Consider the following 26,967-nt stretch of genomic DNA (forward strand, 5'->3'; position numbering starts at 1 on the left):
GCAAATGAATAAGTATTTGTAATTGTTTCATGGCCAAAGCTGCTGCAGAACTGTTGTCAGCTTCTCCTGAAACTTTCACCTCACATTCATGGCTCATTAAATCTGATAAACTGTGGGTAATGGTGTTACAATTGTACAAAGGTATCTCCATTTACTCCGTGCCACAAGTTTTCCATGACTAAATCCTTATCTGGCGGACTGTCGCTTTAAGTAACTAACTTCCACAAAGCAGAGCTTTTCCCTCTCGTTTGAAGGGGGCTCGTGTTGAGTGAGGGGGGAATTGAATAGGCTTGTTGCCTGCCTCTATTGAGCCAGCCCCATTCTTCCCTGTCCCCTGGAACAGTGGGGTGGAGGGACTCTCTCTCTCTCTCTCTCTCTCTCTCTCTCTCTCTCTCTCTCTCAAAAGAGAGAGCGAGGGGGAGGAGGTAGGAGAAAGGGGAAAGGGGAACAGGAGAAGGGCTAGGAGGTCTGATCACATGAGCAATAATAGTGTTCGTGCTGGTCCCTTTCAGGCTGTCACAGTAAATCTGTTTGACTTGTCACTTTCTAAATCATTACGAAGGCTAAAAGCCTCTCTATTGGATTGTGGTGGAAGAGGGGAGGCTGCAGGTTTCCTTTGTGCCTTCTTGACGATGATGATAATCAAGTTTGTTTCTGGCCATCCTGCTGTGAGGCTATAATTAGCTCCCTTCTTCTCTTTTCTCGTCATCTTTTTTTTTTGTTTTTTTGTGTGTGTTCGTGTTGCTCCTCAGAGTGGAAGTAGAGTGGAAGAGTCTCTGTGTGGAGGTCATATGTCGAGTTTTGCGTGGCGTTGCCTGAACGAACACTCTTTAGTTTTGTCAGCCTTTCCGACTGCGGGTTCAGAGACGAGGCTCGCGTGCTTTCCTGCCTCGTGCAGAAGTTTATAAGAGCACTAACGGTGATTTAGTGCATGTGAGGTCTGCTGTTCCTCCCCAGGGTCAGTCGGGGTGAGAGGAGCTGCTCCAGGTATGTCTAAACTTGTAGTGTCACTTTCTGACCCAACCGGTTTTCGACTGACGGAAACATGACATGAGTAGATCTCGCCCTGCCGAAGAAATCTGCAGTATGCGATTCAGATGCAGTATCTGAATTCCGCAAAGCCTCCTCGCCTCTCGCCTCCTTCTGCTTTTCCTCTTCCTCTCTTGTTTCTGTTCTCTTCAACTTTCCTTTCCTTTCTCATGCCATCCGTCTCCTCCTCTGCTCACCCTGTTCGCTCCCTCTTGCCCCCCCCCCCCCCACCACCCCTCTCCCTTACTTCTTTGGTGTGTGTGCCAGCAGCACTCATGCCTGGAACGGAGCGCCGGGGCAGACATCTGTCGCACAGCGTCCCTGATCCGATCTGTGGCTCGAAGCATCAGGGTCACGAAGAGTAGCAGCCGCCAGTCCAGACACAGTGGGAGACAATCCGAGAGCTCTATCTCTGGATTTTCGTCTTCCGATGTCTCCGTGTTTCTGTCGTTCTAATTAACATTCACATCGCACACACACACACACACACACACACACACACACACACACACACACACACACACACACACACACACACACACACACACACACACACACACACACACACACACACACACACACACACACACACACCAGGGCATTAAGATGTTTGCTGTCTTTATGTGGAACGTCTGTCCTTTGGACTGTGTGGCACTTTGTCAAACTGGGCTGGCACTGTCCCATGTCTTCCTGGTAAATTCGCAGAGAGAGCGGAGGGGAAATGTCGGCGTTAGCGGGTTGTTCGTCAGCTGCAGGGGTGTGCGGGTGATCTGAAAGCGGGATTTTGACAGTTAAACTGGATCTTTGTGCCTGGGGCAGCGCCATTAATGACAAAACCAATGACAGAATGAATAAAAGGGTGCTAATTGGAGCTGTTAGGTTTTGTTAGAGAGGAGCGTAGCTATGGATTGACACGCACAGTGTCTGCCAACTTTGATGCTTCACATATCTCCTTGAGAGATTTAATGGTTGCATATTGATCCCGCTCGCCGTTTTGACATTTATTGGTGCAGTTTTAGCTTTTTCCTCAAAGCAGGTGAGTTCATGCCAAGTGACAAGACTGGTAAATGCTTACTTCAGACGTTCACAGGAAAATATATAATGTTATAGAGGAGCCGGCATAATTAAAGGGCACACCACTGTTTTATGCAGTAATGTCTTACATTATATTTCAAATTCTAGTCTGCCATTTGTTTCCATTCCTTCCACTAAATTATGAAAATTTAACGTGCAGAGACTTGATTGAGACGGCTTATCCATCACACGCCATGGAGTATTTAGTTGCACTTAAGTTATGTTCTTTGAAATGTAGTGATGCAGTTAACAGAAGAGTAGACACTGTTCCTGCTGGTGTATTTGAAGATGCTACATCTGAGATTTGAGAACAACAACTAAAGAAACAACTAAAATTCACATGCTCCTTTGCACATCTGTTTACCCGCTTGCCATTCTGATTTGATTTTCTCACAACACGGCTTGTCAAAGCAGTGCTTTGGACTCTGTGTGGAGCTTTGACAATAGTTCCTGATTGCAATTGTAGTCACTGCAGACCGTGATGAATTTTGTACAAGTTTCAAGTTGAATTTAATTCAAGCCAAAAAGTCTCTCAAAGTTTTGAAAACAGTTTAATGGCCTTTTGGAAATATTTGGAAATGTGTGAAGTATAACTCGTACATCTGACAATCGGACCTCGCTGCCCTTTTGTTCTCACATCTTTATTCAGTCTGGCATTGTGGCTATGTTTTCTGTTTGTGAGTTATTTTACCCTTACAAACTCTTGAGTGTCTTATCCGTATTGCCAGCATCATTTTCATTCCACACAGACCTGGTTTGCTGCAGTTTTCTGGCGATATTATTGGGAGTAATTTTGAAGTGAGCGAGAAATGTGCACATTTAAGAGATTTAATTTCTGCATATTAACTTGTTACAGGGTAATTTCACTGACTCATGTTTGTGTCTCTACGTGTTTGCTCTGGCACAAAAAGATGTTGTTCATTCGACGCTCTGATCGTCTCTGTTGTTTTCTAACCATAGCGGTCAATGAGCAAAAAAAAAAACAACAACCTTTGAATGACTCTATGAAACCTCAGGTATGGCCCTTTAAGATAAAGCAGTCGACGCATTTGATTAACTCAAAACCGCCTGAATACTCAGCCCTCCAAAGCTCCAGAGTCTCAGAATCTGAAGCTGCTTTGATTCAGCTCATCTCGTGTGAGTCAGCAGAATCACAAAGTAAAAGGCGAGCATGTGTGACAAGTAGATTAGTCGCCTTTATTGCGCCTGTTCCCTTTCAAAATGAATATCTTAACATCGTGTTTACTTAGTATGAATCCCTGAGATGGAAATCAGGCTGCGATAAGATAAATGGCAGACACGGCTGTTATCTTTTGAAGGATAATTGACCTGTGACACTTTATTGGCGGGAGCCCAACCCCGTGTTGGCTCCAGGATTTGAATGTAAAAGCTTTTCTGAGTAAGATAGAAAGTAAATGTTTACTTGTTGCCACTACAAAGAGGTTAATTTGCAGAGGTAATACACTGTTCATATTCTAATGTATAGCTCAGCCCTTCAGTGGTGATGCCGGCTCTGGTTTCCTGCACCGCCTTAAGATTAGAAAGCCTCCTATGACCTGACAAACCCGAGGCCACTTTAAAGACATAAAAAAAAAAAAAACTATGTATGCTGCAGATTTCAGATCGCATTTCACTAAGCAAATATTAACTGGCTGGCTCTGTGCATTAATTCAGTTCACTCACAGTAACACAGCCAAGGCCCACAGTATGCTTACACTGTATAAATCACTCTTTTATAGGTTCATGTTGGCACTGTCATAATGTATGCTATCACAACAGTAATGAGATACATTATGGCACATCCTCCATGATTACATTGAGTTTTTATTAGTTTTTATTAGTTAATATTTAGAGCTGCAACTAACAGATACCTTCTTTACAATTAGTCTGTTGATTTGTGATTAATTGTTTGTGTCTAAAGAATGTCATCACGTTCAACTGGCCTTCAGAAAACCTATTTGTGACATCATGGAGGCTACATACATTTTTTTTTTTTTTACAGTCTATGGTTTTGTCCAAAACCAAATTATCTTAATTTTTTTTTTAGCTAAATAAAAAGACAAAATCTTATTCTTATAATTGAGCTAATTTTTCCTTTGTTAAACATGTTAGTGACATGGCCTTAGAGATGGTAATGTTGGTGTGTCGGTACACCACTTTGGTAGAGACTGAAATATTTCAGCCGCTATGGGATGGATTTCCTGGATATTTCGCGTGGACATTCATGTTACCCAGAGAATGTAAACAATTGACTTTGGATACTGATTTTCCTCTTTCACCACCATGAAGCTGACATTTTTGGTTTGGAGTGAAACATTGACAGCTATTGGATTGGTTGTCATCAAATTTAGTGCATAAATTCAGGACTCTGAGGATAAATTGATCAATGATGTTCCCTTCACTTTTCCTGTAGCATTCTCATCAGGTTAAAGTTTAAATCTCCAATGTCTAGCATGTTTTGTTTATGAGCCATTACCTGCAGGGCTGATGCCATTACAATGAGCCTTACCGGTACTTGGTGTTTAGTGTAAATTAGCGAATCATAACATGATAACAAGTTAAATTCAAACTGCAAGCAGTGCTATGCGGGCCCTCGCACGCTGCACGTCGGGGATCCGGCGGGTCGGGGCAGCCTCGAGGGTCCGCATATTCCCGCTTGCAGTTTCACAAATTTTCTCGATCTCGTTCCTTATTCTTCTTTCTTTTTTTTTAAATGCCTTTTTTTACCAGCTTTGACATTTTCAAAAACTCGTGAAAGTTGCTGCCTGACGCATGTGCAAAGTTTCGTCAGGTTTGGAGCATCGTTTGACCTTAAACATCAACTTCCTGTGTCACAGCGAAACATCAAACTTAGCCGCATCGCCTTCGCTATACTATATACTATAAACTCTATACTCTATACAAAAATTAATTTTGGGTCACTTTTTGGACAACATGCTATAGTATGACTTTTAATTTTTAATTTAATTTAATTTTTTTATCATATTTTGGACATGCTATAGTATGACTTTTCTTTGACTATTTTGGACAACATGCTTTGGATATTTTGGATGACTTTTTTTTTTAAAATCACTTTGGAATATGTTTTCTGAACTGACATGCATGCCTCAAGTTACTTCTCACTGTGAGGCAACTGCTCTAACCACTGCACCACTGTGTCATACTATAGCATGTTGTCTGAAATATGAAAAAAAAAAGTCTCTCTTGGACTTTTATTTTTGTTTGAGTTTTGTATTGTTGTTGACCTTTGGTTTGGTATTAGTATGACTGCACATACAAACCCTATGAACCATGTGGCTTACCCTTACAGGGATTCGCTCTCCGTGAACCATGTGTAATACCTGGGCGGGGCTCAAACCCCTGTCTTCATGAGGTGATTTCCAGCTCTGAGGCGGTGTCGTACTGGAGAACCGAATTTTGTGCATGTAGGCAAATGGAGCCCCCGGGGCATCTGTTTAGGGGGCGCTAGCGAGCCATTTGTCCACGCCCACTCGCGACTCCACTAAAATGCGACATTTTTCGCCAGGAGAGACGGGTGTCCCAACTTTCATGATTTTTGGAATATGATAAAGCTGCCAAAAATGCAGTTGTTTACTGAGAATCATAATAATCGCTTGGATAACAATAGGCCTTTCGCACCATCGGTGCTCAGGCCCTAATTATCAGAGTCATGTCGCAAAATATTTATGTCAAGTCAATTGATCTATTAAGGAACTAATAATTTCATTGCTATAAGTAAGCATGTCTATTTTCATGCCTAAATAAAAGCCTCGTCCTAAACCCAGATACATCCTACTCACTTTCTCACCTGAACTTTTCAAGCTGGAGTCCTCTTAGTGTCCTCTCTGTGTTTCTGTTATGCAGCAGCCTTCAAAAGCTGTTATATACTGATGACAGGCAAGGTCGGGCCAGTGAGACAGGACAGTGCGGGAGGAGGGAGGGGGGGAGGTTTGGTGGTGTTTGAGGGTGGCTGTGAGAGAAAGGGGGTTGGAGGGTGGCAGAGGGAGAGAAGGGGAGTGGGTGGTTGGAGAAAGGGAAAGTGTGTGGCACTGCAGCGCTGCTGGTGTACCACCCGCCACTCAGCTGCAGCTACAAATCAACCAGAACCGAGTCACTGCTGGCTCTGGGCCACGACACTGATCACTGGCACACCGAACACTGTCAAAACCATCTTGGTGGGTAATTAGGGATACGCTATCATTTCTGCTATCACTTAGCTGCAGCGCTCACGCAGTTCTGTGTGCGTATGATGTGTATGTGGCATCCGAGGCTGTGGGATTGATGGAAAAGATGCTGCAATGATGTAGGTACATTATGCGTAATGTAGTCCTGGCAGAGTGGAAGACTTTGAGATAGGAGGATCTTAGCTGATCCCTTAAAGTCAGTCCAAAGCAGTAAACTCTAGCTGACTCCGGTGTGTGTGTGTGCGTGTGTGCGCGTGTGTGTGCGTGTGCATCTTTAAATCCACACACAGCGCTGTGTGTAACCTTGTGGTTGTTTTAAAGGTTAGCAGCAGTGTTACGGTTCTGTGTGAGTGTCGCTGATGCACATCGTGTCCTGTGTGACTTTGACCAGACAGGCCTTGCAGCTTCACAGAGTGAGCCGGATAGACAGTTTTAAACAGTTCTGCATGTACACGGCGAAGAGAGAAGGAAAGTAAAAACGCGTGGTGGTAAGCTGTTTCCCCCCCCTGTGATTTAAACATTTAGAATTTTCCCATTAACCCCTATCACTCACGAGAAGACCTTTGCTAAAATGCCTACTTTTACACTTGCGCTGTGAACAATTTTGCAATTTGCGCTGTTATTATCCTAATTTGCGCAAGCCAAAATGAGAGAAAGGGAGAGCACATTGTGTGCCCTTTTGATTAAGTGGGATGTTTGAATGTGGGTCCTCCACCTTCAAGAGAGATTTGATACTTGAGGGGTTGAAGTGTTTTTGATGGAAACTCCATTAATGATTGATAACAGGAGGAGAGCGGTTATATCCCTGCTCCAGCACCATCAATTATTAAAAGCTCTCTCCTTGCATTTTGGTGGCACATAAAATATCAGTCACCATCTTGAAATCTTGGAGTTGATAATATCTGTCAGAGGAATTAGGGCTTTGCATTGATTTCTTAAAACTCTCTTCATCTGGGATTTGTGTGTTGTGCATTTTAAAGGTGATGCAGCAACAATCAGTCCCGGTTTGTTGCTGTTGTCTGCTCCCATCAAAGAAAAGTGATTCTAGACTTAAAAAAAAAAAAAAAAAAAATCTCAATTTCTCATTAGCATGATCATGATATATATATTTTTTAATTAATTGAATATAAACATCCCAAGAACTGAAATTGCTTGGCTAATTTTTGAAATTCCATTTTGATACGACGCAGAAAATTGTAACAAACTGGTGCATAATGTCCATTGAACACTTAATGCCTAATAAATGTAATACAACCCTAAGCGTTCACCTTCACTGCAGATGAGGTTCAGCTGGCTTTGTGCTGAAAAACTGCGGCTGTCCTACACGTCGGGGCTTCATCTTGAGAGGTTTGTGTGCCACACAATGTCTAATTTAATAGCCAGAATGATTCAGTCCGTGTTTATGTTGAGCATCTTACTCGCACACACGCCGCATGTCGAGTATGATGTTGAAGGACTGAGTGGATGGTTGAAGTGATGCCGGAGAGTCGTGTCAGCCAGTGTGCGAGTGCGTGTCAGCGCAGCAGCAGAAGTTCTCCGGAGCGGAGTGCTGATTTGAGCCTGCACGGAGACGAGCTGACGGGCCTGCAGGCTTCTCTCTGTCATCGCCAAGGTTCCAATCAGTACTTGCAGAGGGAATTCTCTCGGAAAGCGCCGCCGCACTTCCACACACGAGACCTGATTAAGTCTTTATGCTGCATGTGGCAGCCACGGAGCAGAATGCCCGTCCGCTCCGCTCAAGGTGCGCCGAGGCTGCTTCAAGGCCCGCAAGAGGAGATGTTTTCACGGGGCTTCAAGTGGTTGTGGAGCCTCTCTCAAGCCAAGGTAATGATTATTGACTTGCATACATGTAGAGAATGCCTGGAAGCGCTTCTGTTGAATGGTGCTCAGTTTTTGCATCGTCTGAGTGACACCCTCATTTACTGGTGTCAATATTTGAGTTATTCATTGACTACAAATGGAGCCCTGCAGCACTGTGTCTGCATTTTGCCTACTTTCCAGTAACAACGGCGTCAGTCTGCTCAGATGAGGCAAACGATCTTGAAGATTTAAAACGAATATCAAGTTTGAGGGCGGTAACGATGACAAGCAAATGAAAAGAAACGGCAATAAAGTGCGAGCTGCTCTTGTATCTGCACTAATCTGCGTGTCTAATCATAGCGGTGAGGCAACGCGTGCTGCCCATCTTATGTCAGCAGCGGTGTATTTACATAAGCTGTTTCCCGTCGGCCGCGGCTCTTGTCCCGAGAGCACCAGGCACTGCAATGGTGAGGCAGCGTGATTAGATTTACAGATAGAGATTAATGTGAACAGAGTTAATGGCACAAAGGCATAAATCACAAAGAACAGGCTGGAAGCATTGTGCTTGACCTTTTGAATGGTGATAATGATGCTGGAGACAGATACGCTCTGACTGGGGCTGCAAGGCCAGCGCGGATGAGTTTAGACAACGGCGTCATCAACGCAAAATGGTGCGCGTGCGTGGGGTTAATAGGTGGGCCGGTCAACAGATGGAAGTGACAGCACGGGAGGAGCTTGACATGCTCGGAAGTGTTGAAAATGCATTCAGAATCGCACCGCGACAGGCTGATACCTGGCGCTCGTGCTCTTTCTTCAAGTGGGAAGTGAAACCTGTCCGTCTGTCTGCACGCACGTCCGTCTCGCTGTCTGTCGTCGCGCTGCAGAGCGCCAGCAGGGTTATTAGAATACACCTATGGCTGTCACTGATAAGGCCCGTACGGGGCGCCCGCCACTGACAGCGCTGCCTGCTCGCGTGGCGTACACAAGTGGCCCGGCCGGGGGATTACTGCCTGCTGCCATTTCTGCTGATGCCTTTCTTTATGTTATCCTCTCCAGTCAGATGTGCTGCATTTGAATAACTTGGCTGATGTTGTAGAAATGGAACTCCTTGAAATCTCCACCTGCATACAAATGAAGGCGCGCGGACACGACGCCCGCACACTCACACGGCGCATATTTAGAGTTTCTCGGTTTATTAGTCGGCCCGTCTCCGTCTTCATCTTTCCTCCTGCTAGTGGCCATAACTGGTTATTTACATGCTCTGTCACTTACTGGGAGGAGTGATGCTGATGGGTTAGGAGGCTCACTAATCCACTCTGCTGCTGTCATTAGAGAGAAGCAAACAGACTATTACCACCTCCTCCTCCTCTTTCTGCTCATCATAAGCCTGCCTGAACCACACACACACACACACACACACACACACACACACACACACACACACACACACACACACACACACACGCACACACACACACACACACACACACACACACACACACACACACACACACACACACACGTGCACACACACACAGCTGGGATGGTGAGTGCCTCTTGTTTCTTTAGCGCTGCTGAGTGGAGCCCTGCTTTGGTAATTGATCCTGTTTGGTACATGGGGAGGGGGGCAGAGAGAGAGAGAGAGAGAGAGAGAGGGAGGGAAGGAGGTCCTAAGTGTTGTCAGTTTGCTGCATTAATTTTTCAACTGTGGCCTGTGAGGCTGGAGGAACGAGGAGGGGCCCTTTGCAGAGCTCACTGAGAAGAAACATATTGTACCTAATGCTGCCTACACTCCCGTCGCTGTTTGTTGGTGCTCATTCTAAAATAAGCTCCTTTCTGCGAGACTCAAATATGATTCAACTGTATGCACTCCCGGCGTCCTGCCGATGACAAATTTGTTTTCCTGCGTCTCCTTTTCTGCTGCACTCATAAACAGGCCTCTGGTGGTTGTGCAACTTGTGCCTCTTTGTCTGGGTGTTTGTGCCTTCTCATGGCGTACAGTACATACAGCCGATAATAGACAGGCCTCACTCCGTGCTGTTTGATCCCAGCTCGGGGCTCTGGTCTCTGACTCACTGATGATGTCACCAAGGCAGCTCAGAAGGAGTGGGCAGAAAAGAAGCTTAAACACTCTGTAGTAGAAATTGCTATTATTACTTGTGAGTTCTTCACAGCTCTCCCTTGCGTACAGTGTCAAAATACTCCCGTCCTATAATTAGCACCAATGTGTTATCGCAATTCCGGTCAGTGGCTGGAAGGGAGTGATTTTAATGTCCGTCAGAGCCACGTTAGCGAACACTTCCGTGATTTATGAAGAGGTCCTCACAGCCACAGAAGACGACGTCAGTGCTGACATTTGTTACAGATATGACTCATAATTTCTTGCTTTTATTCAATACTTCCTAAGCAATTTGAGCGTGACACATTTCACTGAACATCTCTCATGCTTGCGTTCTGCGGATGTCAGTCAAAATATCTAAAAATGCTTTGTGAAGATGCGGTATGTAAAACACAGTGGGAGAGAGCTGCAGAGAAGTGAAATGATCGCTGGAGTCCATTACAGTCAGAACGGGAGGTGTGCTGAAGACAAAATATCCCCTCTCGCCACACCGAGATCCAAAAGACCACTTTAAGACAACACTAATGTGGACAGATCTGAAAATGATGGACTATCTGAATCACTTTCTGTCCACATATTTCTCAAAGTTGACACCTGCATTCAAACAAAAATAAATAATATAAACATAATTAAAAGGATACTCAAGTCTTTAAGTGGTTCAGTGAGATGATATTTCCCAATTTTCAGTCCATCGCAAAACACGAACTGGATTCTAAATTTCCTTTCACCTCATCTGCTTGTAAAATGTCCATGTCTTTCAGTTAACCAGATCATAGCCTGAGTTTGCAACACAGGCTTTCTTTTATCAATTTGTAGGCCCAACTGAAATAACCCTGATGCAGGGTTGTACCCGAATTTTGTCAGCCAAAACCGATTTGGCTGTACAATTCATTTCAACAGTTGGTTTCTATTTTTTCCATATGTACTATCTGGCATTTAGAAATTGTGCAGGTGTCCCCGAGGTTTCCATGCAGGTCTTGGGAAACAAGCAAGTTTGGACCGGCGGTTGCCCTTGCAAGACTAGTGGCACGGTCAAAAACACTCCTTTTGTCGAGGCTTCGCTCCTGTGTAATCCCCCCCCACCACCTCCACCGAAGCAACACAATCCCAGAGGCCTACTGCAAGTGGTGACAAACTTGATGTCAGGGTGTGTGCAGAGGCCGTTACAGGGCCCCGGTCCTGGTCCGTTACTTAGAACCACTTGTTTGTGAAGTAACCCTTCACCTAAATGACTGAACTTGAAGAGTCTCGGTTACCTGACGATTCGACGCGTTGACTTTCAAGGGAGCAGGCGGCCCTACCCTGGTGACATCATCACAGGTCACTCCGGGGACATCATCAGGATTTTTTTTCTGACAAAAGCTCCTATTCTCCATACCAGAGGTATAAACATTTGAATTACAGGTCTGATCAAAGATGAAAAATGGTCGCCATCAACCGAGCCTGTAGGACCTGCGGTCAAATCGTTATTCCGTACTACAACGGTTAGCTGACATATTCATCTCACTCGGGTTTGAGAAATGATCATATATCAGGGTTTTCCAAAAGCTTGGATTTCCCCTTCACCTCCACACAAATATCCACTTTGAAGCTTTTTGAAAATAATATGTTTTCTTTTGCAAACAATGTTGGTTTAGGCGGGACCAAAGTAATGGTTCTTTAACCTCGGCATGGCAGCGCACCAGGCATTATAAAAGGCAGAGCCGGTTCAGAGATAACCTGATTTACAACCTCTGTCAGGTCACACAGGTGAGAGACCCCCCCCCCTCCCCCTTTGTTTTGTCCCCTCCAACGGGGGTGTTTTCTCTCTCGGGTTTGATTCCTCTCCCACCACCCTCCCTTCCTATCCTCTCACCCTCCTGCCAGCTTAGCTAGCCAGGACAGGCCTTATTCCACTCCAAAACCATGATTGCATTCTTGAGCTATTCCACCCCCTCCTTCAGAACAAGAGCCCTCCTCATCTCGCTCCCTTTCAAGTAGAGGCTGCCGGGCGCATTTCCCCTTTGAAGATGTAATCTCGGAAAACACAGAGACATCTCCGGGATTATCTTAAATGTCTTCAGTATGTCAACAGCCTAGCCCTGCCGCCGAGCAGCTCTGGCCGTTTAAGGGGTCGGCTGTGATGACAGCCAAGGAAAATGCCGCACCGCAGAGGTAATCACAGGGTCAACTCTGCTGACTCCATTCAGGGCCAAACTCCCACTGTTAAAACTGGATGTTAACAGGCACAATGAAATGATGTATTTCCCCGTGTGGCAAGGCTGTGTTTACAATCGGAGGTAATAGCAGGCGGCAGAGTGCTCAGTAACAGATGGTGTCGGTAGGTGAGGTTCGTTTATGTCACGGCATCTTCCAAAATGTTATGACAATGCAAATGGTGCAACGTCTTAACTAAGCACACACAATAAGATGAGAAGCATCACTGAGTAGTCACAAGAGGGAAAGTTAGTATTCACCAAATTAGAGGCACATAAGTGGGCGCTCCTTGAAAAGGATCTTGACTTTGTAATCATATCAGATGTTATCGGGGGGAGATTTTAGGAAGGGTAAGTGCTTGGAAACTAAATCAGAGAGAGGCTGCCTAGGGAACACGTTGTTATCATAATTACCTGCTGAGCGATGACTGCAGAAGCGGTGTTGATGTTGACGCCGAGCTGCCCTCTTCTCTCACCGACAAGGCTGTCTTGTGTGGGCTGCTGCCTGCTTCGACATCTCTTTGTGTTCTGTGTGTGTTGTCTTTCTGTTTTTTTTTTTTTTTTTCCTTTCCTCTCTTTTCAGCCAGGAACACAGACTGCAGGCCAAAAACGCAAATATTGTTTGGGTGAGATCAGGCTCGGAGATTGAGGACGGACTTGCGTCAGTGTGTACGTGCGGGTGCTGGCAGGCTTTTTGGGGTTGCTCCCGGGAGCTGAGGCGAACCGGCGACCTCATCGTTCTCTGTTTCAAACAACAGACTGCTGCTGCCGGTGCACAGGGCCTGCCTGCATGTAGTTTTTTTTTTTTTTTTTTTTTTTTTTTTTAATTACAAATGATCTGTTTGGATGAAATGCAGCCCCAGCCTCGTCACTGTTGGCATTTAAACAGGAGGAAATGACAGATGATGATATCACAGCGGGAGAGATTGAAAGAAGAGGGAGAGACCACTCAAGGAGGAGAAACACTTGACCTGTTTGTTTTGGGGAAAATGGTATTCGTCTGCTAATTTCCTCCTGATAAGTATCTGACGGCTCATAGTAAAGTGTTTTATATTGGCCAGAGGAAAATGGCTTCTCTCGCTCACGGCGCCGATCGATCCCAGAGACTCTGCTGCTGCTTTAAATTGCATTCTCTGGTTTTTAGAGTTCTTCTATTTGCATAGAGATAATCAATTACGTATATTAGCCTGCTGCTTTTAGCTTAACATGGACTTTCTCCTGCCTTCCCTCGCCTTTCTCCTCCCCTCTGCAGACGCTGCTGCAGATTCTGGCTCTTTCCTCTTCCACCTAACATCATTGACTGCTGTTTGCTGTGCTGGGGGCATTGATTTTTTACTGCTATGCCTCTCTCACTGGTTTAACAGTTGATGAGTTGTGTTAAGACACCCAGGGACAGCCCTGCCTGTTTTAAGGAGATGAGGTTGGCTTTTATAGCCCTCCTGCTTCCTCAGCCTTGGATGACAAGGTGTGTGTGTGTGTGTGTGTGTGTGTGTGTGTGTGTGTGTGTGTGTGTGTGTGTGTGTGTGTGTGTGTGTGTGTGTGTGTGTGTGTGTGTGTGTGTGTGTGTGTGTGTGTGTGTGTGTGTGTGTGTGTGTGTGTGTGTGTGTGTGTATAGTATGTGCACACGTGAGTGAGTCTGTCTATATGAGTTGAGCAGCCACTTGAGACTAGGATTCCCCCCAGGAAGCCAAAGTAAACGTTGCGGTGTTAAAGGCTTTCAACAGGCAAACTTGGGCTTTGTCATCTCCAGCATTTTAATCACTTTAAAGACTTTGTACAGGAAAATGGGTTTATCTCAGCCAATGAACAGCCACATCATCAGATACGATTACACAGGACTGAAGTGTTAAGAGAGTAATACCAAGTGTGATTATGAAAACTGGGAGACGACCGGCTCGAGTGGAGAGTTGACACAGAGTTTAGATTCAGAGGTGACAAGAATTTTTAGTCTGTCGCAGGCACCAATTCCACAAACAACACGCGCACACACACACACACACACACACACACACACACACACACACACACACACACACACACACACACACACACACACACACACACACACACACACACACACACACACACACACACACACACACAAGTCATGGATACAGACACAAACCTCATTTAACACGATTAGTCTCTTTGAGGATTTTACCGCAGCCTCTCATATCCTGGATGAAAGAGTTCACACTTCTGACAGCAAAAAAAAAAAAAAAAAAAAAAAAAAGCTGGAGTCTGCAGGAGCTACTACGAAGCACTCAGCTCTTCACTACAATATTCACCACATTATTAAGGAACACATTGCTTTGTGCTGTGTTGCTCTCAACACCATCTGTAGTGTGCCGCTCAAGTGGTAGCAATTTTCTTGCAGTCTTGTGTCTGTCAGTATTACAAGTGAAATTCGATTGCAGATCTCGATGCTCTTGTGCATTTAGTTTCTCATAAACGTTTGCATTGTTCACAGATTGCTTCCCAACAATTTCCAGTGTGCAGAAATGTGCTGCCATCTGAGTATTTAGCTCTCTCTCACACTCTTTAGATATGAAGCCTAATGTCATTTCACAGTATAAGAAAACCCATTTTCAGTGTTGCTCTTAAACTAGAATCCAATCTAACCTCTGTTGTAATACAACCAAGGCTTTTAAAAAAAAATTTTTTTACTGACAATAAAAGCTAAATATAGCTGTGTTTCATGGTTGCTAAATGACATCACCTTGGAAAAAACATATGCAATGGGATGACTTAAACCCATTCACAATTAGCACAATAAAGATGCAGTTAATGTATGGCTATCTTAGCAATGATTTTATAATCGCTCTCTTAAATCCATCACCTTTACACACTCACAACACGCACGTTTTTAAGAGGGTCCATTGGTGCGTGTTATAGCTGGGTAATATCAACCTAATAGGCTTACCTGTCAGCACTGCACGGGACGTAGACCCCGTAAATCACATTTGTCTGCGACACCTGCTCGCCTGCCTGCGTATTTATGGCTTTCTCCTCCGCCTTGTCCTCCTCTTTTTGGCCTCTGTCCAAAATCAACCCCCTCTTTGCACGTTATGTTCCTCTGTATGTTCTATTCTCCTCATGGATTGAATGAACGAGCAGGTGTTATGATGTATGAGGGCCCCCCCCCCCCCGTTCCATCCATACACCCCTCCTGTTTAAACCAGATATTTAAACCAGATATTTAAGATTTAGTCTCGAGAGGGGAAAAAATGGTCACATTTCTTATTCCCTATTTCATTTCCAAAGATTAATTTGATCTTAACGTATGTGTTGTTGTCCACTTAGTGTGGCATGGCGCCTTGATTTTCTTGATTTAAGAGTTTTGTTTTCAAAGATTAAAACTCTACCCAAGGTGTACACAGACACATGTATACTAAATCATCCACACAGTTCTTCAGTTTCCGATATTTTTAAGTCAGGAAGACTCTTTGTTGGCGGCGCCCCACTGACCAAATTTTCTCAGACGGGGATTAGAAGTGCCAAGCCACACTGCACCTCTTGGACCGAGGCCACCGGCGCAGTCTGAAGCAGAGGAAGCTTGTTTGTTGCGGTGTAAAGACTTAAAGCGGAGAAACAATAGCAGAAGTAGAAGAATGGTGTGATTTCCTGGGGGACTGTCACTGTCAGTTGTTACAAACTTGATAACAGTAAAGTTGTGTGCATCCCAAAACTAAAACAGCGATCTGAAAGATGCAGAGTGAGATGATGATTCTGTGTGGTTTGGTCTCTCCTAGTGATCCATTGTATATTACATGTAGTCATTTCAACTATAAAACACAATTTGAATGTATTACCATACATTTTAAACATGGCAATACATTTTAAAGTAAGTTAAATGTCATACATCAGCCTAATTTGTTACCTTTAAGATGTTTCTAACCATAAAATAAAGAGTTTATATAGCCACACAAGCAGCTCTGTGTAACCATGCTCAGACACAGCAAAGCTTTGAAGTAAATGTTAACATCAGCAGGTGTAGTTGTATTGTATGCATGGTATTTCATCACAGTTTTTGTAATCAAATTGAAGTGCATTTCAACATGTCTAGAGACAATAAGGAGATGTGCTAATGCAAATACGTGTGTGTGTGTGTGTGTGTGTGTGTGTGTGTGTGTGTGTGTGTGTGTGTGTGTGTGTGTGTGTGTGTGTGTGTGTGTGTGTGTGTGTGTGTGTGTGTGTGTGTGTGTGTTTGTGTGTGTCCAGGGCCAATGCTGGATTTGTATCCGCCTGTAAAGGGCGCAGCGGAGCAGTGAGGAGAGACTAAGAGAGGTGTATTAAGGCAGTGAATCTGGCCGCTCTGTGTGTAATGGACTCAGGATGAGGGCTGACCAAGCACCAGGCTGCTGATAACCTTTAGGAAGGACATTGTTCCCGGGCAGCGGGGGGTGGGGTCACGAGGGGGGATTGCACAGGACTGCCGCAGCACGCACGGCAGTGTGGTTGGTGGTGCAGTTGTTCATTGGTTCATTGGCCGTCCGGCAGGGTTAGGAGGTAGGGTAAATGGGGCACTATAGCGAAATCCCTCATGGCTTCCTGACATACATTTTTCAAGACTGGTGGGTGTATTTCTCCGTGATACATTTGTCCTCTGTCTGAACCAGGTTCTTCCTGGCATTCCATTAAAAGAAATTTACCAGCCTTTTTCTTCTGTCTTCCCTCCCCTCAGATCACCACTTAAGGAGAGGTCAGCAAGGGACCGTGCGTGAGGAATACATGAAGGGTGGGGAGAGGGAGGGGGTGGCGACCACAGCGGCAGTACCACCGAGGTCGAAGTTGACTACAGGTAAAACAGGTCTTTCTTTTAATCCACCGCTCGTTCATTGTGCGCGATTTTTGGTTGTTGCTGTTTTTTTTTCCGACTTGGAGCAGACTTGGCACGCACAGGCGAAGTGAGGGAGCAAATGTGGCTGGTTTTGATTGGACCCTCCTGGGCTGGCGGCCGGGGAGGAACTGGGAACTGAGCAGTGTGCAGCTGCTGTTTATGAGGAGCTGTGCAGGATCCTGTTTGGCTCTGTGTAAAAAGAAAATCCAGCCAGTCCCCACGAGAAGCCTGTGGCCAGTGTCAATAGTTGGAGAAATGAACAAACCATGATGATATGATTCAGGAAGCTTGGTTTCCAAAAAAACTCACTTTTTTCTCTCTTTTTTTCGGTGGGCAGATGCCGGACTCGGGAATGGGGGGGGAAAAGGATTGTGCGTTTACAGAGATTTGTAGATTAAAGATTTGTAGAAAAGCAAGTGAAAGCTAGTGAATTTCTGTGTAACCATAACTCTGACTGCAGACCTCAACTTTATCACACTAAAATTGTAAACAGAATATCAGCACGGCACCATCTGAATGAAGCACGAGATGTTTAAGAGTTTAACGTGGGTGATATTCAAAGTAAAAAAAACTAAAAAAAAAAACTCATTCCCCTTATTGAGAAAATGTATCAGTCATTTTTAAAGGAGGCCCATAACGGTGCAAAACTCTGCCACCCAGCATCAATTTTCCACTCTTTATTCGCCTTTCCTCCTTTATTCTTTGCTACCAGGGATTAAGAAGGATGACTGGGGGGCTTTGCAATGTGGTTGGGGGCAGATCAGGAAGCAAATAAATAAATAAAGTGCTAGTTAATCTTCCTTAGTGGTGTGTGTGTGTGTGTGTGTGTGTGTGTGTGTGTGTGTGTGTGTGTGTGTGTGTGTGTGTGTGTGTGTGTGTGTGTGTGTGTGTGTGTGTGTGTGTGTGTGTGTGTGAGTGTGAGAGAGTGTGTGTGAATGCTGAGCAATGGCACCACTCAGGGAGCATCTGCCCTGCACACAAACACTCGGCGTGTGCACATACAGACAGACACAGATACTGTACACACATGCGCGACTAGCAGAGATCAGCCAAAGCGATTAGGACACGGACTTCAGAGCACAGAAACTGACAGGTTTAACACACACACACACACACACACACACACACACACACACACACACACACACACACACACACACACACACACACACACACACACACACACACACACACACACACGCGCCAACCGTTGGCAGAGTGACAAGTAATACGCAGCGAAAGAAAGAAAAAGAGCTGCAGAACTTGACAGCACATGACTGCAGACACATGAAAGTATAGGAAGACCAGTTTTACTGCTTCTCTCTGCTGCTGTCGTGCTGTGTTCGTCTTGCCTGGTGCCCATGGACTCATATCTGTTCTGTTTTTTCCTCCCTCTCACATTAACACATACACTACGCACCAACAGTTGATCAAACAACTGTGCGGCTGAGGCAGAATTTGTCCAGACAGCCAGCCAGGATGAGTAATGCAGCGCTCTTTTGGCTTAATTTGTTTAGAAAGCCTATCATTGCTGCAAACTTGTAACAGACTGTTGCTGTTTACAGAACAGTACTTTTTCCCCCGTAGCTTTAACTGGTTGCATTTTTAATGTTTGCGGCACATAGTGCAGTCACTGTCGAGACTGAACAATGTGGCCGTTGTGAAGTGATGGAGTTGAGAGCGAGGAGAGAGGAAGGAGCGCTTGTATGTGTAATGTACTTCTTCTTCAGTGTGTAAGTTTGAGACGAGACAAAAGGTGAAATGTTCTGCGTCACTCCAGAGCCTGTGCAGATGTGAACGGGGTAAACTGAGCTTTTGAAAAACATCTTCTTTCTTTCTTTTTTTTTTCTCCTTTGGTTCCTTCTTCTTCTCATCTTTGTTTCTTCTTCCCCAGAGTAAAGTTTGTCTGAGGCAAATCTGCTCACGTGATGCATAGAAGGGCAGTGCACATGAGGACGAGCGTCTCCCTCTCGTATATTTGTACATCTTTTAAACTATTGTGAAAGTTTGAGAGACATAGATTGATATAGAATTCGATCCAGAATAGTTCTTCTCTGAGGAGTACCTCCAGTTTAGGAGGTGGCGATGATATTCAAAAGACAAACAGTGTGTATTTTAATCCTTGCTAGCGATATTCATTGCGGTTATCGTCTTGTGGCCCATTTTTCACATCCACACACTGGCCTTTTTTGGGATTTTGTGTTGCAAGAGACATCTCACAAACAAGCAGAGGTAGAAAGTGGTGAGAGTGGGTGGATGAGAGAGAACATTGTCTTCTCCTTTTTCCAGTGCAGGGACAGAGCAGAACAGGTTGTGTGAGGATACTTGCTATCCTTAACGGTGTCTAACACCGCCTCAGGGCCACCTATTCTTCTCTAATGCAGCTGAGAGTCGTGCTGAGCTGGGTAGTCGGAATATGCACATTCCTCAGCGTCAGATGGCCTTCCTGGTACGCTACAATTCACAGAGTGCCACTTTAACGTTGTCATCTTTTAACATGATTATTACACTTAGCTGACTGTTTTTTTTTTTTTTTTTTTTTATGGGTTTCTTTTATAGATATAGATTACTTTTTTGCTTTTACATAATTGTGACACAAGCTGTTGTAAACATTCATTACAGTTTACAGGCAGAATTCCTGTTTCAGATTTGGGATTATTTCCAATATTTTAGGTGAACTCACTTTCACTCTTAGCTCCATATTAAGTGGTTTTTTTGTGTGTTTTTTTTTTTTTAATATATAATTTGGCTGTTTACAAGTTGTGTTTCTTGGTTTCAACACTTCCTAAAGTGAGTAGAAATGTCGGCCAAAACCAAGAAAAATGCGACCCAAGTTGCAATACGTTGTTATTTTCCGTTAAAAATCTCCAAATGCTCCTCCTATAAGCTAAAATGACATCACACCGGTGGGCCGCCATCTTTGTGTGCCGGTCGGTCCATTATGTTATCCATCACTGGGTCTCTCTGTCTGGCATGGTCAATTACCTAGAGGAAAACAACATTAGAGGCCTGAATGGGACATGGAGCTGTGGCAGGCCTGACATGGTTGTGTTATATGATTACACAACCTGTTGGCTGTCCGCCTGTCAAGTGTCTCCTGACTCTGATGAATGGCTGTAATATACAGCGCATCACAACACGCCACGCCACGCACTCATTAATGGCCTCTCATAACGCTGAGGACGGTCCCCCAATCCCGAGGCGGCATTCACGAGGGAGACAGAGGGGGAGAGAAATGGGGTGGCAGTTGTAGTGGGAAGAGTGAGAAATGGCATTCATGAATACTCCAACCTTGTACCAGTAAACAAAAGAAACCCGGTGTCTTCATTTGAATAATTTCACAAATGTCGTGGCAAGGCGCCAGCGTCGCAGTCACACGGAACTCTTTGTGAATGAACGGAGGCTGACAGAACTAGAGTGAGAGCAAAAGACACAGGAAGATGTAAGAATTATTATTCTTAAGTGTGACACATATGTTTCTCAATTAGATACATTCTTGTCCATCTGTAGCCTATTTGCATAGATAATCAGAAACGTGTGCAGTGCGGCATGCACACCAGCGTGTGGGAACGTCACAATGGAGATGCTTGAAGAAAAGGAGATTGAATCTGTCATCTGTTTGGATGCCATCTGAAGCTTAGCTGATTGCTCTTTCTTTCAGTGAATAAAAAGACATGCTACCCAAGATCCTCCAAACTACTCGACTCTCGGCTGTAACAAACAGATTTGATTCTCATAGAGACACTGCTCCGCGAGGTTTCAAATTAAAAGGGTGAAAGTATCTCTGAATGCTATTTTTCTGAGGGGTCCGTGGGGGAGAGGTTGTGTACCAGTGGCTGTATGGCAACAAAAGTAAAGTAGTTTTTCTCAAAGTGCACCAGCAGTGGAGAGTTTATCTAAAACCTACATAACCCTCGATCTGTCAGACTTTTAGTGTGTAATGCTTACTGGGAAGCCACATAGCAGGAGCCCCATTGATAAGCACATTGCTCCTCTCAGTTTGACAGCTCTGTGCTCGATACACTGCGCCCTGGCTTTGTCCTGTCATATATTTTGCGTCGTCTCACATTAAAGTCAGTATTTTTTACAGAAAGAGCCACAGATGTTAAAACGATTTTCAATTTCCCCTCGCTCAGATGTGCCAGTGTTTTCAGGGTTGATGCCGTGGATTGAACAGTGCTGCACCTGCAGTGTGTATATGTGAGAGAGGAGGAGACAGAGAGAATTGTCTGAATATTCCTTTATCTGCGTCTGTGTTGGTGTATGTGATCTTTCTCGCAGCTTGAGTTTCTCAGTTTGAAATGCAACACCTGCAGATGTGTCTTGTAAACTGCAGCCGCCGGCTTCTCTCCCATTCAGACGGGACCACTGAAACAAAGCAATTAAAGCAAGCTCTCTCTATGGGGTGAAGATTTGGTGCATGGGTGTGCCTGCCTGTGTCGGAGTGATCTCTTTTTTTTGTTGTTTTTTTCCCATTGTTTTAAGTGAACAGCAAAAAGATCTGCATTCCAGCTGAAGAAGACAGCTCCACGCCAAACACATCATTAGCAGTTTTGTCATATTCATGTGTGTTTTAAATATGGAAGTCAGAGGTCACTGACAACCTGTTGACACACTGCAGATTTATGCAATAGACACACGCACCCACCCACACACACACACCCAAGTTAATGCACAGCCACAGCCCAGTTTTCGACTCCGCACGTTGTAGCAGAGGTTTCTTGTTGCTGCTGATCTTTTGGTCCTTCCAGCTCCAGATACCAGAGCCTGAGTTATTCTGCGCTCTGCTCCCTGACCCTCCTAATTGAGAACGGCTGTTACTGGGAAAGAGAGGGCTGAACAGACACACAGAGATTGAGAACAGCTTCTTGTGTGAAAGTGAGAGAAAGTAAGAACAAAAAAGGGAGGAAAACAAAACGAAAGGAGCAAAGAGCTAGACAGTGTGCAGGCCAGTGCCAATCAAGTGGAGAATGGCTGTTTTCTCAACAGCTGGCCCCATGAAAGAGAACCTCCCTCTACCTACCCCTCTCCGGCCATGAGCCAAACAAAGGCAATGTCCTGAATGTTGAAGTGACTGTTCAAAACAGTATGTGATATCTGTAGGACGAAACGGAAAAAGACTGTTGGAGAGCTGGAGGAGAGCGTTGCAAAAAAAAGGAGAGTTAAACTGGAGGGTTGGAAAGAGGAGCAGTAAGCTCAGTGACAGCTGCATGCATGTTGTAGTGGGTAACGATCTGTCCGTCTGTCAGAGAAGATATTTCTGTCTGTTTAGTGCTGCCTTACTGGCTGCCAGAGACACTCCTCGTGTCATCGCTGGGTGCCTGCTGTCACTGGCTAAAAAGGAGAGGGAGTGGTGTGTTTGTGTGCGTGAGCGAGAGTGACAGGGAGAGAAACTCAAGCAGCTGTCTTGAAAGCTCTTCCGCTGTCAGTACATCTAGAATCTGCTTTCCCCTGATATGTCCTCGGTGAAACAGTATTTCAGTTCAGTCAAGAGTTGTGGTCTTTCTGCTGTTTAAGGGAGCACTTTGGGGAAATCTTGGTGTTGCCCGGCTTATCTGTCAAGATAATGAGATCATAAACACTGTCAAAAAAAAAAAAAAAAGATTTCTCCGGTGGATCATGAGTTTCCGCATATTTACAGGAAGATTCAGTTTTCGTTTTTTGCAACCTGGTTAGCCTGTACGTCTGCAGCACGTAGATCTGCTGCCAGTGCACTGTAGAGTCAACAAGTGCAGGGACATGTAAAATAAGATCAGACATTGCTGTGGGAAGGGCCTGCTGTGATTGAATGAATATCATAAAAAAAATGACAAATTTTAAGTTTGCATTAACAAAGAATTTGTACTACGTGTGGATTGCCTGATTTGCCTATCTGCATCTGCACCGATACCAATCTGCGCATCTATATTCGGACCTGTCCGGATGTTGAAGACGGAGCAATGTGCAGAGCCCTAAACTGCTCCAGGCGAGCATTGCCACTGGTGTGAATGTGCATTGTTTAATTAGAGGCTTTGTGAGGTGCTTTCAGGTTGAAAACTTTAGTCTGTATACCAAATTGTAAATTGTCCAAAATGAGAAGGTTTTTTGTTCTTAAACCAATTGACTCTTGTGTTTCTTGTGTTGGCCCTCCAGGAGTCTAAAGCTGTTTCCAGTAGAGGATGTGTTCACAATGTTACACTGTCTTGTAGTAGACACTCTTAAGTAGTTGAACCTTTGACACAGATTTTTAAAGTACTGCAGTGTACTTTTAGCATTTACACAGAGCGTTGGCTGATTGCAGGGGTCTCGTATTATCTGAGACAACTTGTAGCAGTTGTAATGAAAAGACGTGATGGTAGGCAGTGGAGTCTGTCAGTTTTGTGTAGGAGGCACAATTTACATGAAATATTAAATAAAAATAGCATACTGTTTTTAAATTTCTTGGGTCAACAGAATGTGGGAGTGGGTGGTACAGTGACACAGTGTGAAGCTGAAAATTGCTGCATGCAGTGAGAGCTCACGGGAAATACTTCCAAAAATTAACCTGTCCGGTGTGTTCAGTGTACATTAAAGATATTTTATAGTTTGTGAATTTGCAGGATAAAAACGACAAATACCTCCAAACAGCTGTTTGCTAAAGGGGTTTGAGCCCCGATGTTGGAAAATACTAGTCAAAACGGCTGCTATCATTTAACATACTGAAGAGATTTCCTTTATGTACATGGAATGATTTCAGGGGCTGCACTCATTACTCGAACAACGGACCAATCTCTTGTATTCCTTTAAATCACGGGGCTCTATTTTGTACTAATATAGTATATTTTTGCCTTAAGTGCTGACCATTGACGGTTTGATTGCAGTCATCTGTTGTTGGAGGTTCTGTCGTCTGATTGCAAACATGTGTTTTTCACCAGCAGACATGGCCACGGAGTGAGGTAATGGAATATTGAGAAAAATTTAGGAGCATTAGCGAGGTATTGGGCTGCACGGTGGCTCAGCTGTTATTGTGGAAGTCGTGGGTTTTGCCGTCACTGAATGAATGTGGAGTCGACAAGTTGTCCTGGTGTCAGCATGTGTTTTTTTTTTTTTCCTCTGGCTGCCAAGTTTGATGTTGTGAATGTGTGCAACCCAGATCTGTGTGTGTGTGTGTGTGTGTGTGTGTGTGTGTGTGTGTGTGTGTGTGTGTGTGTGTGTGTGTGTGTGTGTGTGTGTGTGTGTGTGGAGAAAATGCTTTTGGATTGTTTCTGTGGGATCCGTCAACAAGACCGATATGATTTAATGCATCAAAAAAAAAAAGTAGCATCGCCTTAATTCTCCCGGACTGATTTTTTTTTTTTTTTTTAGCAGGCGGTACGAGCTTTCGCGGTAATTTTGTGGCAGCCGTGACACCGTCAGGCCCAACTTTAGAGTCTGTACTGTCAGTGTTAGCTTCTTCTGGCAGCTCTGGCTGCCCTGACAGCCGTGTAACCACACACCGGTGTTTATGTACTTTAGGTTAACACGGTTATCTCTGTGCGTAACCGGAGCCCTCAACCAACATGGGCACTTGGCATACGTGTGCGGTTTGCTTGTGTGAGTGATCTCGCAGCTGCAGGGCCCTGTCTCTTTCCCCACTCCTCTCTCTCTCTCTTTCTCTCGAAAGAGCTGCAGGGACTTGCCAGTATTTTCATTCCCTCTGGAGGCATTTCCGCACACCAACAAAGCCCGGCCTGCGTGATGAAACGGAGAGGAAGCAGCTTTTGTGAAGGCAGCAGCCAAACTTCAGTCTGTGTGTGTGTGCACTTCTGACCCCAGCTAACAGTTTGCTACATGCAAATTAACATTTGAGCTGGAAATACAGGTCGCTCCAGCCTACTGTAGCACTGAGAACAAGCCTACTCTGTCTCCCATTCAGAAAACAAAGTTGTCTCCTGTTTGCCTCCTAATTAACTGGTATAATACCGAGCTTGTTTGATTGGTTCGTGTTATGTTTTTTTTTTTTTTTTTTTTTGTACAGGGCTTGTTAACCACTGGCCTTTCACATACTTCACTTCCGCTGTAGCCATTGCTAAAAGGAAAAGTGTGGTGCAGCCCAGGTCATAATGCTCCAGGGTGTCTGGCTCTGGGAAGGGGTTGAATTGAACCAATAATAGTAAAAAAAGAAAAAAGAAAATCAGTAGAACGGAGCATAAAACATGCACTCTTTGCCCCTCGTGTCTGCAATAACTGGATTACACTGATATAAATCAAATACGTTTTGTGCAGCTCTGCTATTTTTTTGGGTTCAGCGTCTGAGCATTAATTTTTCTCCATGCTGAGTGGATACCCTTCGTTTAGACGGTGGTTTCCAGAAATAAGTGCGAGGTTTTGGGTAAGAACTGAGGTTGAAGCTCACACGAAGCATCATTTTTGCTGCCTCACTTGAGGTCGTGACACAGCTACCAAAAATCACGAATGTTATTTCTCTAAATGGGAGCAAAAGCAAAGCGACTGCAGGGTCTGGCAACCGCAAGTGTCACCGAAGCGGAGATTTTTCTCTGGGATTGTCTACGGAGTCAGCGTCCTGTGGGTTGACAGCCAGGGCCCTGTGACACACGCTCATGCCCATAAACAGGGATTTGGCCCTCTGGAGAAAATAACCTTGATAATTACTGGGATGCATATGGACCTGCCCACAGAGGGAAAGGGAAAGGGAGAGGGGGAGGAGGAGGAGCGGGGAGGAGGAGCGGGAGGAGGAGATGAGGGCTGACTGAGAAGGAGGGAGAGAGGCCACATCCGCTGGGTGCATTCCTGCATGCTGTGTCATACTGGTGCAGAGTTTCCCCTCAGTTTGCACGGAGCTTTCCACAAGGTGGAGAGTGCAAAGAGCTACTGACGCAACGCTGGAGGCTGTGGACACTGACATTTAAAAGTTTAACAAGGCAACGAGCCACGCATTCATAGACTCCCCACGGTAACAAAAAGACAACATAACTGCTTGAAGAATAAAGCACGAGAGGACTGGGATGCAAATGGGGGGGGGCAAATTGGAGCCATGTGAGGGTGGGATTCATAGAAAGACAGGAAAGATTCAGCCTTGTGACCTAACCGTGGAAGTGCTCGGAGGTTTTTGACTCTCCTCCCCACCACCACCCGTCTCTTTGTGGGCTCACGCATCACGTGGCCTCTCTGGTCGAGCTGAATTGGCATCATAACAGCAGCCAGAGCTGAATGTCTGTGGCTGGCACGCCGCCTGTCTGCTCGCCTGTCATTCAGCTGGTTAAAGAGGCCTTGTTGAACCACTGCACTGTGCCTGGCTACTACAGGGCCATTCATGCCTGTAACGGCAGAAACAGCCAAGTCCTGTCATCAGTGCTAGCTAGCACATACCAATTTACTACTGGAAATGACAAGGGCATTTTGCTTGGTAAGCACTGTTCTCTCTCTTCCACCCCCTGCCCCCCCCCAAGCAACCTTGTAACCCATTTTTTTTTTTTTTTTTTTTTTTTCTAGTTTGGATTACATTTCAGAGAATGCGCCTTTCTAACAGAACAAGTGTCTTTAGACAAACACAGTGTTCACGTCTCAAATATGTTCTGTGTCTCTCTTGAATATGCGCCACCGACACTGAGTGTATAGCGGAATAGACTGATCTGTTCCCCAAGGAATCACACAACAACAGCACAAAACAACAAAACGGATCCTTTGTGCTGCCTTGAACGTTGGAAATCTCAAACAGAAGACTTGAAAATACAGTTTGTCACTCGGAGAGAGGTTTTTTTCTTTTTC

General features: G+C 44.8%; 1 protein-coding gene across 5 annotated transcripts in view; it reads left to right on the forward strand.

Moving 5' to 3' along the window:
• Window positions 1-26,967, forward strand: part of zmiz1a (zinc finger, MIZ-type containing 1a) — a 99,683-nt gene that overhangs the window by 8,730 nt on the left and 63,986 nt on the right. For 4 of the 5 annotated variants that reach the window (XM_069692736.1, XM_069692741.1, XM_069692739.1 and 1 more), the window contains exon 2: window positions 17,086-17,202. The exons of the other annotated variant lie outside the window; for it this stretch is intronic. The gene's annotated coding sequence lies outside the window, so the exon portion shown is untranslated. The remainder of the gene's footprint in view (window positions 1-17,085; window positions 17,203-26,967) is intronic. 5 annotated transcript variants of the gene reach the window in all.

The sequence above is a fragment of the Brachyistius frenatus genome, unplaced genomic scaffold (genome assembly GCF_029030835.1).
Source record: "Brachyistius frenatus isolate BFR_SWC_R1_liver_20210118 unplaced genomic scaffold, ASM2903083v1 Contig_13, whole genome shotgun sequence".
Classification (NCBI taxonomy): Eukaryota; Metazoa; Chordata; class Actinopteri; family Embiotocidae; genus Brachyistius; species Brachyistius frenatus.